Here is a 13539-nt window from a genome sequence, read left to right as displayed (position 1 = left end):
GTTCTTCCCCCACAGTATAACTCCTGCTTTCACTGTATTTGATGTTGTTATAATTTGTGGAGGGGAAGGGAAAAAATAAATCGTTTAAAGAGGGATACAGGTGGATCCATTACAACAATGAGATGTACAGGTTGTTATGTCAAAAACGAACTTTACAACTTTGGTGGTGGGGAGGGGGAGGAGGGTTGGATGGGGGGGCAGGGGTAGGATGGGATGGGAAGGGGAAACAAAGAAGGAGGCTACAATGCTTGATAAGAAATGTACTCATTATGTTGCCCATGTAATTGTAACCCCTCTGTACAGTATTTTCACAATAAATAAAAAAAGAAAAAAATTGGTTTAGCTCTCAGCAGAGCTACCTGATGTTTCTTCTGAGCAAAGGACATTTTTAGGACGATTCCACCTCTTCTTCTTCACTTCTCTCTTGGGCTTCTTCACATAGACTGGATTCTCTTGTATAGCAGCGTGTGTCTCCTTGTGCATCTCCTCCATGTCTGGGGTTACTTTGTTCTTTATGTACTGAGTGAGCTGCTTCTTGTAAGAATCTTCATCTTCTTCCATTAGGTAATGCATATAATCTGCGACATTCTGACCCATGATGTGCTTCCGATGTACTTCTGCATTGAACTCCTTGCTCTCAGAATCATAACCAGGGAATCATTTGGTACTGTGAGGGATAGACAAGACTCCATCCACAGCTCCCTTCAGGGCACCAAAGACTTTATTGCCAGTGGTAGTTCTGGCAAGGCCTGCATCTAAATAGCAGGTGAAGGCACCAGGTTTACCATCAATGCTTTCTACATTGTGTTTATCTCCAGTCACCTCCACTTGGCCTTCATAGATCTTGTCCATGCCAAACCTATTGAGAAGACTGCGGGCCAGCCACAGGCCAGTACAATAAACAGCCGCATAATTGGTTAGGCCAACTTTCACACCATACTTGGGTAGTTCATGTGCATATGCCACACAGACGATCATGTCTCTTTCTATGCACACATAAGCAATCTGACAAGTAATATATCTGTTGGTTACACGAACTATCATCTGTATTTGGGTGTGTTGTACTTATTTTTGTTTTGGATCACCAAGCGTTTCTTAGCATAATAGTCAGTTTTACCCTCTCGTCGTGATCTTCTAAATTTCATTTGGTATCTCTTAAAGTAGGCCTTATTCTTGACAACTTTAACAAACCCCATCCTGCAGATTAGAGACCCGAGAGCACAGCTCTACATGTAGGTCCCGCAGCGCTAGAGGGGGGAAACACGAAAATTATATTTTTGAGACAAAAATATTTAATTTTATTTTATAGAACATAATTAGAAATTATTAAATGAAGTCAGAATTCAGTAGTGGTTTCTCAAAATACACAAACCTTCAGTATCATCTGGATGTGTTTGAAATTAGGTTTGTCTAATTGAAAATATTTTTAATGATCTATAATCAAGGAAAACAGGCTATGTTTCCTCAGATAGTTCATGGGAGTATCTCATTCTCTTATTTTGTCCTACTTCCTTCCGGGAGCTCAGTGCACTATGGTAACATAAATATCTGCCTTTTATTGCACAGTCATACATGTATACACACATACATGTATACACACACATATAAACTATATTTTATGGTACATGTTTCAAGGAAATTAAAGATATTGTAAGTGGCATAGAATACAACCTTTTTACTGGACTGCACAGTAAAACCAATGTTTACACACACACACACAACACACAACACACAACACACACACACACATTTCTTTTTGAACAGTGTCACCCTTTCCCTGGTTCTCTTCCAGGTTTTCCCTCCCAGTCCTATCCACAAGTTGTTCATTTTCAACACAGTCTCTGGTGAGTATCACTGCTGCATTTGTTCACCCTTTCTATGCCCCCTTACCTTCCTCAAAACAGATGAATTCACAAGCAAGACAAAAGGTAAAACACATGACCATATGCATTTAGCTATTGAACTTTTGTGATCCTTTCCTAAGAATATCCTCCTTTGGCCTCACTATGTGAATATCTAGAGATGTGTATATTTTATCACGTTGTGGTTTACTTTTTGTCTTATAGCATCCAGTGTGATTACTTGTAGATTTATAGGCACATTCTAGTTACCACAAATGAGGGAAACCATGCAATCTATGTTTCTTTGGGTTTGACTTACTTAATAAATTTTTTCCCATGTCTTTTCATTTCCTTACAAATGGCACAATATCATTCTTTCTTATGAAGGTGTAGAATTCCATTGTGTATTTATACCACACTTTCTTGACTTGTGGAGCACATGGGCAGCAAAGATGGCGCTGGGAGGGGGTTGAGTGGGCAGAGCCTAATTTACTGTAGAGCACATGGGCAGCCAAGATGGCTCTGGGAGAGGGTTGAGTGGGCAGAGCCCAATTGATCTGCCCATCGGTGCCTAATCAGCCCCTGAAGGCTCAGGTGAATGATAGGGTGTGACCTTGACAGTGATTGGTTCCTCTTCCTCCCTTACCATACCACCCACCCTTTTTGTCTTTAAAAGGGGCTACTCTCTGTTAATAAAGGAGTTTTTCTACCTGCTGGATTTGGCTCCCCGCTGTGTCTGATTGTCTCCTGGGCTGAGGGAGGCTAGAGAATGGGCTAGCGCTGCACTTACCTTTCCTCGGACCCCTTCCGTTTTTCTGGGACGGACGAAGACCCAACATTGACTCTTTTGTACAACAACTGAAAATTTTTAAAAAATTCAAAAAAGCCATGACTCCATAACTGTCTATCTCCCTTACAAGTGTGAATGGAGTGTGTGGGGAAACAAAGTCCAGAGCATGACTTACTTCTCTCCTATCTAGGAACTACTACAACATGGAACATATGTATATTAGTCAGTTTCTTCGTTGCAGAATATTAATTTCATTGTAATGGTTTTAAATTTATGCTGTTATTAATGTCTCACACAATCAGAGGCATGTGTGATAAGATAGACACTGGAAGCTACAAATTCCCAAACTATCCAGGCAAATGGAAAAGAGCACATGTCCAACAACCCTGTGGCACCAAGAAGCTACTGCCATTGCTCTCAACCTTCATATAAGGCATGGCCCTAACTCTACTGGAAACTTGTATATTATACCCTCTGTCTCTATTCTTCCATGAAACTCACTTTAGTCTCATGGAGGCAGAATCTAGGTTGGAGACAGATGGGTTTGGGAGGGTGCATATATTTTCCTAACTTAAGAATCTGGGATGCGATCTTTTTAGGAGTAGACAATTCTGATGACATTTTTGAAGTCTTTGGATTGTAAATATTTGCATGATCTGCCTGATAATAAAGGTGGCAAAGGAAAAGATAAGAAAGGATAGAAAGTGACCAACAGAAGCCAGGAGCCTAAGTTTAAACTGATCTAGATGATCTATTTATTTGTAGATCACTTCTGCCTTGTTTTCTTCATGAGAAGTCACTTGCATAAAACTCTCCCTTGGCTTACCTCTTCATCTTGTTCACTTGAACTCTTAGTAGAAGATAGAAGCTATTTGTTCCTGGATAAGAGTGATTTTGTTTGTGAGAAGTAAAACTTATCCTATTATACTTCCATTTTCTTTGTGACTAATATCAAATTCAACATTAACAGAGATGCATAGCCTACCAATGCTATCTAGAAGAGGATTAAACTTGTCCTGTGCTAGAGATACCCACTTCATACATTTGGATGTCCCTTTGCAGAGCTTGGTGACATTCACAGCAATACGAATTTAGAGAATGCTTGTCCTGGTAAGAATCGACATTAGTGCAATTGCAGGGATGGGAATCTGAGACATTGCATTATCTTATGGTCCCACATTAAATTCTCTATCCCTGAACTCTGCTGACTTAGCAGCTTCTTTTCTTCTAATGAAGTAGCAACATCTGGGCAGAGACTTCAAGATGAAGAACATCTGTTCACACCCTTGAAATTTTAGTTTCTCTCCAGGGCTCAGACCTGAAAGCCGTTGCATTGCTGAACAAGTAAGTAAACTGAGTTTGTGTGATGGGTACTTCCTCTCTGAGTTCTGCAGCCTTGCTCAGGACCCTAAGACTGCCTCTGTGCGGGCAGGTTTGCATTGTGAACGTTTTTCTAGAAATGTCTTGTGGTACACTTCAATTCTAATTGTCTTTAAGGAATTGAGAAATTTTGAGCAATATTGGAAATGGCATTTTTCTTGCCCTAGTCATGTATACAATTACTGTGAATTATAGATAGACTTCATCAGAGTATTTGGGATAAATATTCTCAAACCTTAGCTTGTTACCTTCAACAGACAATTTCCTTGCATATTTTTTGTTTCTCTTTATAATAAGAGAATGTAAAAACCTGGAAAACTAATGTCAGTGGTGATTCTGAAAATTCTAAACTGGTCGGTGAATATTTTATAAGCTGCCAGGCATTATCAAAGGTCTTCGAAACAGGCTGTTCCTTTGCTGACACAGATGCCCTGTTCTTTGAAACAACTCAGCACAGTTGGCTGGGTGAGTCAATTCCATTAATGTCTGCTGTTCTGAAGAAAGTTAAGTGGTCATTTCAGTTCAGTAAAGGATAGTAGTTATCATCTAAGCACATCAGAGAATATTAAATGTTGGATTTAATTTTGAAGTGCTAATTCTCTGTCAACTGAATAAATGTTCAGATGGTAGCTACATTTTGCTCTTCAAACTTTTAGTCTTCAAGTTAGCAAAATTTAAATTAAATAGAAATATTTCCACATGAATACATTGCTAATCTAACACTTGGAGTATGATGCTACTATCATTTGGCCTGGCATGCATAACAATAATGCATTAATTTAAATGTTTTGCCACAGTAATTTTTTAGTATATTAGTATTATCTATATTCGATTAGAGGTAGCCCATGCAAAGCAGGGTTGAGCTTATTGACTATAGTAAGAAATTAATAATATAAAGGGAAAACCTACATACATTAAAATATTGTACACTGTGCACTTATATGGCAAATCTGAACAGTCTGTATCTGATTTAACAATAATTAGATTGAAAATTTGTTGAAGGATTACATATAGTCATTGATTTACTCTAAAACAATTTATTGGGCAATTGAAACATGGATGCTAGAAAGCAAATATTTGTAATCACTGTTTTAAAAGGGAAGATATTATATTCTTATATGAAGTGTTCAATATTTCATTAATGGTCTTAGACACAATTCAAACAGCAGCTTATCAATATTAGATTATTTTATATTGCCAAAGGAAATCACTACCTTATAGAGACTATGCTGAAATAATTCTGTCATATGACACAAAACCTTTCTTATCTCATCAATAGCTCCTTTCCAGAAATGTAGCTAAGTAGTACGTGTTAGAGCTTGATTTAGATGAGAATGCCTAAAGTATACAAATTGTAGTGTCTCCTTTAAGGGAATGAATCAAATGAACAAAATAACATGTAGGTTTCAAGTGGAATAGAAATTTAAAATAAAAATCTACTACAAATATTAAAACTCATCAGATAATAGAAATAATACAATATTTAAAAACACTTGGTTTCTCTATGTCTAAGAGATTATTTTCTCTATTAGTTTTAATATGACCTCTTTGATCTCCTATGTACATTACAATAATGTTCAGTTCCTTTTTATGGAGACAATATAGTGTAATCTCTTATCAAGCATGGTTAATTGAAAATTGCTTTGGCTCATGCTTATTTAGAAATGTTTCAGCTTGGCTATATATGCTTCAGCTTGACTTTTTAAAAATAATATCACATATTTTAGCACTTCTACCAAGTCTTGGAAAATATATATTAAATATTTTTGATTTGTGACCTATACAATTTGGAAGAAATTTCTTTGGTTCAATTCATGTCATACCTCATTTGTCTTCTATTGTAAATACTATATAGTGGGTAATAGAATACAAGTTCATATCCTGACTGGGTTCCTGCATATTTTTTGAAACTGGGTGAATTGACAAAATTATGTGGTAAAATTGTTCCTGAAAGCAATACAATGAAATACCCATTGATAGTTTAATCATACATAGAAATGACTAGAACTATGTAATGTATTTCATTAAACCTAAACTCACCATATATGTAACTTACTCTGCCCTAATTAGATCCTCCCCAAGCCCAGGACTTCTTCAATACCTTCCTTTAGACAGAAGCAAGACAGTAGGGAAACAAGAGTAGAAAGAACATACGAAAAATTTCTTTTTTTTTTTTTTTTACAAAAAAATACACCTAGTGATGTGAACACACAGTTATAAACCCCCATCACTATCATCACTTAAAAGGGCTGTGGAAGACACCTGTCCAAGCCAAAGAGAAAAAGGGCAAAGATGATGCTTTCTTATTTCATAGTAAGATTGTATTTAGTTTGGTTTTTACTCATAGATCAGAATGCTTACTGAACATTATCCAACAATGCTTAAATAGTATTGGGTGCTATTTTTGTAATAGTATTAAAAATATGGTATTTTTTCCCTGGAGTTAGGCTTTGAACTCAGGGTATAGCACTTGCTGGGTTTACTTGTTCTGCTGGAACTCTCCATTGAGCCATGCCTTCAGCCTGGTATTTTTGCTGGTTATTGTAGAAATTTAGTCATGCAGATCTGTTCTTCTTGAGTTCTCTTTGAATCCTCTGAATCTTACCTTTCTGTCTCCTCATTACATCATTACAGATGTGAGCTACTGGTATCTGGCTCATTAGGAGGTAGCATTTCAGTGTGGCAAACTCATTCAGTTCCATTTCCAACAAAGCTTCTTATTTCAGGTATCATATCCATCAACAGCTAATTTATTTTTAACCATTGATTTTAATTAATTTTTTCTTTTTTCCTTTATTTTCTTTTATTATAAATGGGTTGCTGTTTCTTAAGTAAGGTAATAAGTACATTTTCTTAAAATTTTAATTTATTTATTCAACTAACCAGCAAATCCCACCTATGTGAGATGCCCGTGCTAAGCTCCCTAGATGATCAAAGAAGTTGAAGACTTACTCCTTGACCTCAAGGGATTCTGAACAGGTTTTAACAGATAATACCAAATTACTAAATACTGTAAAATCTGTGCCTTTTATCTGACATTTTTTGCACAGTGATTACAGAAAGAAAAAAGTCTGCTTTCTTAAATATCTCAGAATATGTCTTTCTCAAAAACCACAGTGCTACATTTATAATATTCCTTTCCTCTATTTTGAAGTGGCCATGCCACATTCTAATAACAGTCCACAGATTCCAGAGGCTGTCTTTCTTTCTGCTCCATGTAGCTTTATAATTAAATGCTTATAGCTATATTTCCCCGGCAGAGACTAATGAAGAACGGAAAACATTTGAACATAGTCAATGGTCTTGAAATGTTGTCTCATTACAAGATACATGGAACTACCAAGGCAGCTTATCGTTTTTTTATTAGCTTTCTCCAAGTCCTAAAGACACTGTACTTTAATATTTGCTTATACATATGTTAATCATTATGTGCCTTCTTGCATAGGAGGTGGTAAAATGGTGGCTCTGACTGATAAAGCACTAATTCCCACCTAATGTCATTGATGTATATATCATCAATGATTTTATCAATCACTAGTGAAACACCATTCCTGAGATGTATGTTAATTTTGTTAAGTAGTATGTATGGGATTATATCATGTTCTATGTATGGCGGTTATATTATTTTTCCAAGAAGAGTATTTTAGTAAAATATTACAAAAAAAGAATTCAATTGTTCACCTCATTTACAAATAGTGTAAAAATGGAAAGAATTCCTCAGTGCTCAGAGAATAAGAAGTCTTGTACATCTCTGGCAGGAACACACTGCATTAGGCACTGTCCTCTAATTAATAAGCAGCAAACAATGCCTGAGAAAAAATTTTCTACTCAGTTATTCCACTTTTTACCAATTCCCATTCTTAATCAATTGTTTTATTTAGAATGAAATGACCTAAACTTCATTTTTGGAAAGTTGACTCATTATAACTTTATATATTATACATATTATGATTTTATTATATACTTATGTAATTTATAGTATATATAATCATTTAATATAATATATGGTATATAATATATACTTAATATAATATAAATGGAACCATGAATAAAGTCATTGCATCCAAAGTTGGAGTTTTAAAGACTTCTAATAGCTAACAAGATATTGGATAAATGACCCATTGTACCAAAATATTCCTATCAAAATTCAGGAAGCTTAAGAATTTGTAAGTATTAGTCAAGTACTTTTAAAATCATGGAGAAGGACAGCTCGGTTTCTTAGATGTGCCTTCTTCTTCATTCAGATTTCTCTTCTATCTTTGGTAAAATATTTTATTTTACAGGCATTCTTTCAACATATTCCTCAAATTTTTTCTTGATTATGTCACAATGATATAGTAAGAATCCAGAAAATAGCAAAGATCCACTGTATGTGACTTTAAAGCACTCAGTGTAGAAAAGGCAAAACATAAAACATATGTATTAGTAAATCTAGCAAGATAATATTAAAAGGGAGCAGGACATACTAGTTTTTCACTAATTAATAGAGAAAATGCAATTTCACCCATCCTTCTCATACTGACATTTAAAAACAGTACTTTACAACAGGAGATATTGTATAGGGTATACAAATCTCTTGGGGAAGTGTGTCATAATAGATTACTTCTCCAAAGAATAGAAAAATCCATCATCAGGAAATGAATATTAGGAAAAGAGTGTTCATAAAACTTATTCTTTATAGACAAAGTCGTGATTTTCATAATCAGATTATCAGTTTTCCTCATTGATTTGCTATACACACACACACACATGTGCATATACTTTTCTTACTTCAATACTTAGATCCTGTTGCATTCTAAATGATCTTTAAGTATAGTATAAACAATTTTTCATTCTTTTCAGGTAAAAACAATTTTTCAGAGTTCATTAAAAATTTCAGGCCAGATACTGGGGTTATAAATGGCAGTGAAAATTTCGGGCTGATTTGTGGCATTTTGAATGAAGCTATACCAGTGTTAAGAACAGCTCTTGTCTGAAATAGTTATTCTCATTCTTTTTATATCATAGATCCCTAAAGAATCTGAAGGCATGTAGGTCTTCAAAAATGCACATATGTGCATTTTTGGGGGGGTACATGGAGGATTGTTTCAGCAACCCCAAACTGATTATATTATATTATATTATTTATTTATTTTTATTGTGAAAATACCATACAGAGGGCTTACAATTACATGGGCAAGGTAATGAGTACATTTCTTATCAAGTATTGTTGCCTCCTCCTTTGTTTCCTCTTCCCATCCCTTCCCACATCCTCCCCCCAAGTTGTAAAGTTAGTTTTTCGACATAACATCTTGTATATCTCATTGTTGCAATGGGTCATGTTAGGTGAAATGAACCCCAAGATAAGGATTCAAGTGTTTTTTCTTTCTTGTGATCGTTTCTAACATATTTATAAGATGATTTATTTGCTGCTTTATATGTCCCTCCCCCCACGGTATAACCCTGGTTTTCACTGTATTTGATGTTATTATAATTTGTGTAGGGGAAGGGAAAAAACAAATTGTTTAAATAGGGATCTAGGTGGATCCACACATGCAGTTTTAAAGGTTTCTTTGAACCTTTAATGGAGTCTCTATCTGTTGTTCTGGATCTTTTCTATGTCTTGGCCTTGCTCTTTAGTACTTCTTTCACTTAAGAGGTAAATGGCACATAATGAACTTTTATTTTCTTACATCTTATTAGATTTGTGAAGTGTGAACATAGGGTTTATAATTATATTGGGGAGTGGCAATAGCTTTTAACACTGTTGTATGTTCCTTACTTTAAGTATTTGTGGAATCTTCCTTACTAGAGTATGATTTGAGCTTACTGTTCATGGATATAATGTGGCAGAAATAAGGAATAATATTTCAAGAGAGTGCCATTCTTCTCAGTTGTGTTCATTCTTTAACTTTACTTGCTTTCTGTTCTAATTAAGTCAAGAGTTAAATTGTTAGCTGCCTGGTGGAAATCCATAAGGAAAATAGCTGGGTAGCTTACAGTCAATCGCCAGGGACAAGGGACACTTGTCAGCAGCCATGTGAGCCAGATTGAGAGTAGATCCTTCCCCACTCCAACATTGATGCCATCCAGACCACAACCAGGACTGGAAGACTTGAGGCAAGAGGACACCGGGAAACCCACTCCTTAATTGCTGGAACTGGTGAATATAAATAGGTTACTTGGCAAGAAAGAATTAAGATTGTGTATACACTTAAGATTGCTAATTAGCTGATGTTACAATATGAAGATTAACTTGGATATCTGGGTAGCTCAATACAGTAACAGGAAGAGAGAGAGAGAGGACAGAGAGACAGAGAGAGGAAGAGAGAGAAGACAGAGAGCAGAGAGATACAGAGAGACAGAGAGAGAGAGAAGAGACAGAGAGATGGAGAGAGGGAGAGAGAGGGTTGGACTTAAGGAATGAGTATATGACATAAGTGTCTGAGCCCCCTATGGTACAGTTGTCAGCTTTGAAAATGTATAAAGCTATGAACAAGGCAATCATGATCAGCCTTTAGGAACAGGATAAGACAAAGAAACTTTTTTGGTGTTTAACTGGAGATAAGAGTCTCACAAGTTTCCAGTTTAAGCTGGCTTTGGACCAAAATCATCAGAGCTCAGTCTCCTAAGTAGCTGGGTTTACTGGCATGAACAACTGGTACCTGAGAGATGTGCTGCACTTTAAGACAGAAATTTTGGTGTTATTTCTTGTTTATATTAAGACAGATCATGATTAAACATTATTTTATTTCTTTTTTCAACACTTCTCTAAATTATCAATTTTACGGAGGACTTCTGAGTAGATTATTTCTCTAAAGAGAGCCGAGGCTCATCACAATAGAGCAAGTATGTTGGTTGCAAGTTGGTTGATTTGAGAAGAGCAATACTCATGCTTTCAAAAGTATGCATTTTGTTTAATAACAACAATTAATGCCCAAACTGTGATTAGCGGCATTTTAATTAGTTATCTATTTGGGCATTAAAATAATAATAGAGCAGTATGTTTTATTTACTTATTTACAAATTATCTCAAACTGCGTGTTGTAAATGAGCACAGATTCAGTAACATGGACAGAAAGAAGAATAAAGGAGAACATACGCCAGGCGCTGGTGGCTCACACCTGTAATCCTAGCTACTCAGGAGGCTGAGATCTGAGGCTCATGGTTCAAAGCCAGCCCAGGCAGGAAAGTCCGTGAGACTCTTATCTCCAATAAACCACTAGAAAACCAGAAGTGGCGCTATGGCTCAAGTGATAGAGTGCTCACCTTGAGGTGAAGAGCTGAGGGACAGCGCCCAGGCCCAGAGTTCAAGCTCCACAACCAACCAAAAAAAAAAAAAAAAAAAAACAACAGTAGAACATGTGAGAGAGAAAGGACAAGGAAATAAATATAATCTAAATAACATCTTTTCAAAATAAATTCTTTATTTCTAAACATCACCTTCAGGTGAGGCCCAGACTCCAAACACCAATTTGATGGGCAGAAAGTTTGTAAATGAGCATGGTGATTTTTATCTCAGAGAATGGTCAGCTTGACCTACTGGAGCTTACAGATATCATTTCAAAAGAACCTTTGAGGCATTGTGTAATTCTAACTATCTAGCTACAGAATTAGATCAACACTATAATACTAATCTAAAAGACTGTAATTTGTATTCTACATATTTCTTGTGTGTGTGTGTGTGTGTGTGTGTGTGTGTGTGTGTGTATGTGTGTATTTATTTATTTATTTCAGACTGTTACTTGTAAAGGTAGTTTTTGTGGTTGTTTCCTGAAGCGTAACAGTTAGTTTAGAAATGACTGCTTAGGATATGGTTGCCTACACTTTCCACTGAAGAAAGGTCATCTTGATATTGTTAAGTAAATATCCTTCTTAATGCTATAATTATAGGAGAGATGCCATTATATTTTGCAGGTAATTAGACCTTTCCTTTGACCTTTTCATGTTTTCTTGGAGGTATTTTCCTTCAGCCTTGCTATTTTAAGGATAACAATATACTACTTGATTAAAATAATTTAGTACAAATTACCAAAAATAGGATGAGCAGAAAAAGAAAGGTCATACTGACACACAGGCACTTATTTCTGTTCTTATATTTTCTTGTTATTAATTATTTGATTCAACAAAATCATAAATGAATCACTAAATACAGAAGTAAAATTTGATACTCTAAACTTTGAGTTTAAAATATCTGCTGTTTTAAAATAGGATAAGCAACAGCAAATAAAATGGGATTAATCGCACAAATTGGGGGAGTGGAAGAACACAGCTTGAGATTCTATTTACCAGGAGAACCTCTAGAATGGGCCATCAAAATAAGTAGTTGAATTTTCTTCAAGAATATGATTGCCTAAATGATTTCTGCATGCTTGTATTCAGATTTTTATATATAGCAATCTGCAAATGTATGTACACATGAGTAGAAATATATCTTATTTACATATAGACAACATTAATATTTATTACATATAAAAATTTCATATGATATGCAGCTGAACATTGGTGGTTCATGCTTGCAATCCTAGCTACTCTGGAGACTGAGATCTAAGGGTTATGGTTTGGAGCCAGTCTGGGCAGGTGAGTTTGTGAGACTCATCTCCAATTAACTAGCCAGAAGTGGAACTGTGGCTCATTGGTAGAATGATGACCTTGAGCATTAAAGCTAAAGGACATTGCTCTTTCTCTGAGTTCAAGCCCCAGGAGCAGGACATACACACAAAAAAGACTTCACATAATAAGCAATGATAAAATAATTATTTTAAGTTATATATAACATACATTGATATTATCAATATATTACACCTGTGTGTATTTTCAAGAAGATAAATTCCCCTGGAATAATTATATTATGTGTGTTGAAGCTGCCTTTATTAAACTTCAGAAGTCAAAGCCTACAACTATGACTTTGTATAATGCATTTGAATTGTATTTACTTGACTATTTAGCTTAAAATATTCTTACCGATTTTATTGTATAAAATGTCCACAAATTTGAGCTTTTCAACTCTCTTTCCCCTAATCCATCTCCCGTTACCTTCATTTATTTTTCTAATTCCAAAATTTATACTGTTAGGTTTTAGTTTACCATTGTAAACAATAGCTGAAATTTAAAGAAAAAAACTTTTACTTCATAGTAGTGTTTCCCCTATGCTATAAAATACCTTCTAGATAGGGAGAAAATAATCTCCTGCTTAATATGGGAAAACAGAGAAAATCATGGGAAAATGCAGAAAAAAATCACTTGATAGTAAGAGAACCTTAACCAGGGCAATAGCTTTGTAAATATCCAGGTTCATTCAGGCCTCTGGAAACGTCAGTGTTACTGACCTGGAAAGTTTTTATTTACTCTTTGACTGGCAGAGGTTCATTCTCCTCTGAGGGTGGGTTGTCAGCTAATACATCTTTGAATTGATACCATTTTGAAAGAGTCACCAAGTTAATATACCCTTTCATTGTTTTCTGTGTATAGACTGACAGCTAGGCAGACAATATGAATGTAAAGCAGTGATGAAATCATTGAGGAGAGTTCTGTGTCACTCTAATTGCC

At 35.5% G+C, this 13539-nt stretch overlaps 1 pseudogene; it reads right to left on the bottom strand.

The window, feature by feature from the left end:
- Window positions 1–339: 339 nt before the first annotated feature.
- On the bottom strand, window positions 340–1225 carry LOC105985312 (annotated as a pseudogene).
- Between the last annotated feature and the right edge of the window lie 12314 nt (window positions 1226–13539).

The sequence above is a fragment of the Dipodomys ordii genome, unplaced genomic scaffold (genome assembly GCF_000151885.1).
Source record: "Dipodomys ordii isolate 6190 unplaced genomic scaffold, Dord_2.0 Scaffold28, whole genome shotgun sequence".
Classification (NCBI taxonomy): domain Eukaryota; kingdom Metazoa; phylum Chordata; class Mammalia; order Rodentia; family Heteromyidae; genus Dipodomys; species Dipodomys ordii.
This window is presented reverse-complemented; position numbering and strand designations above follow the sequence as displayed.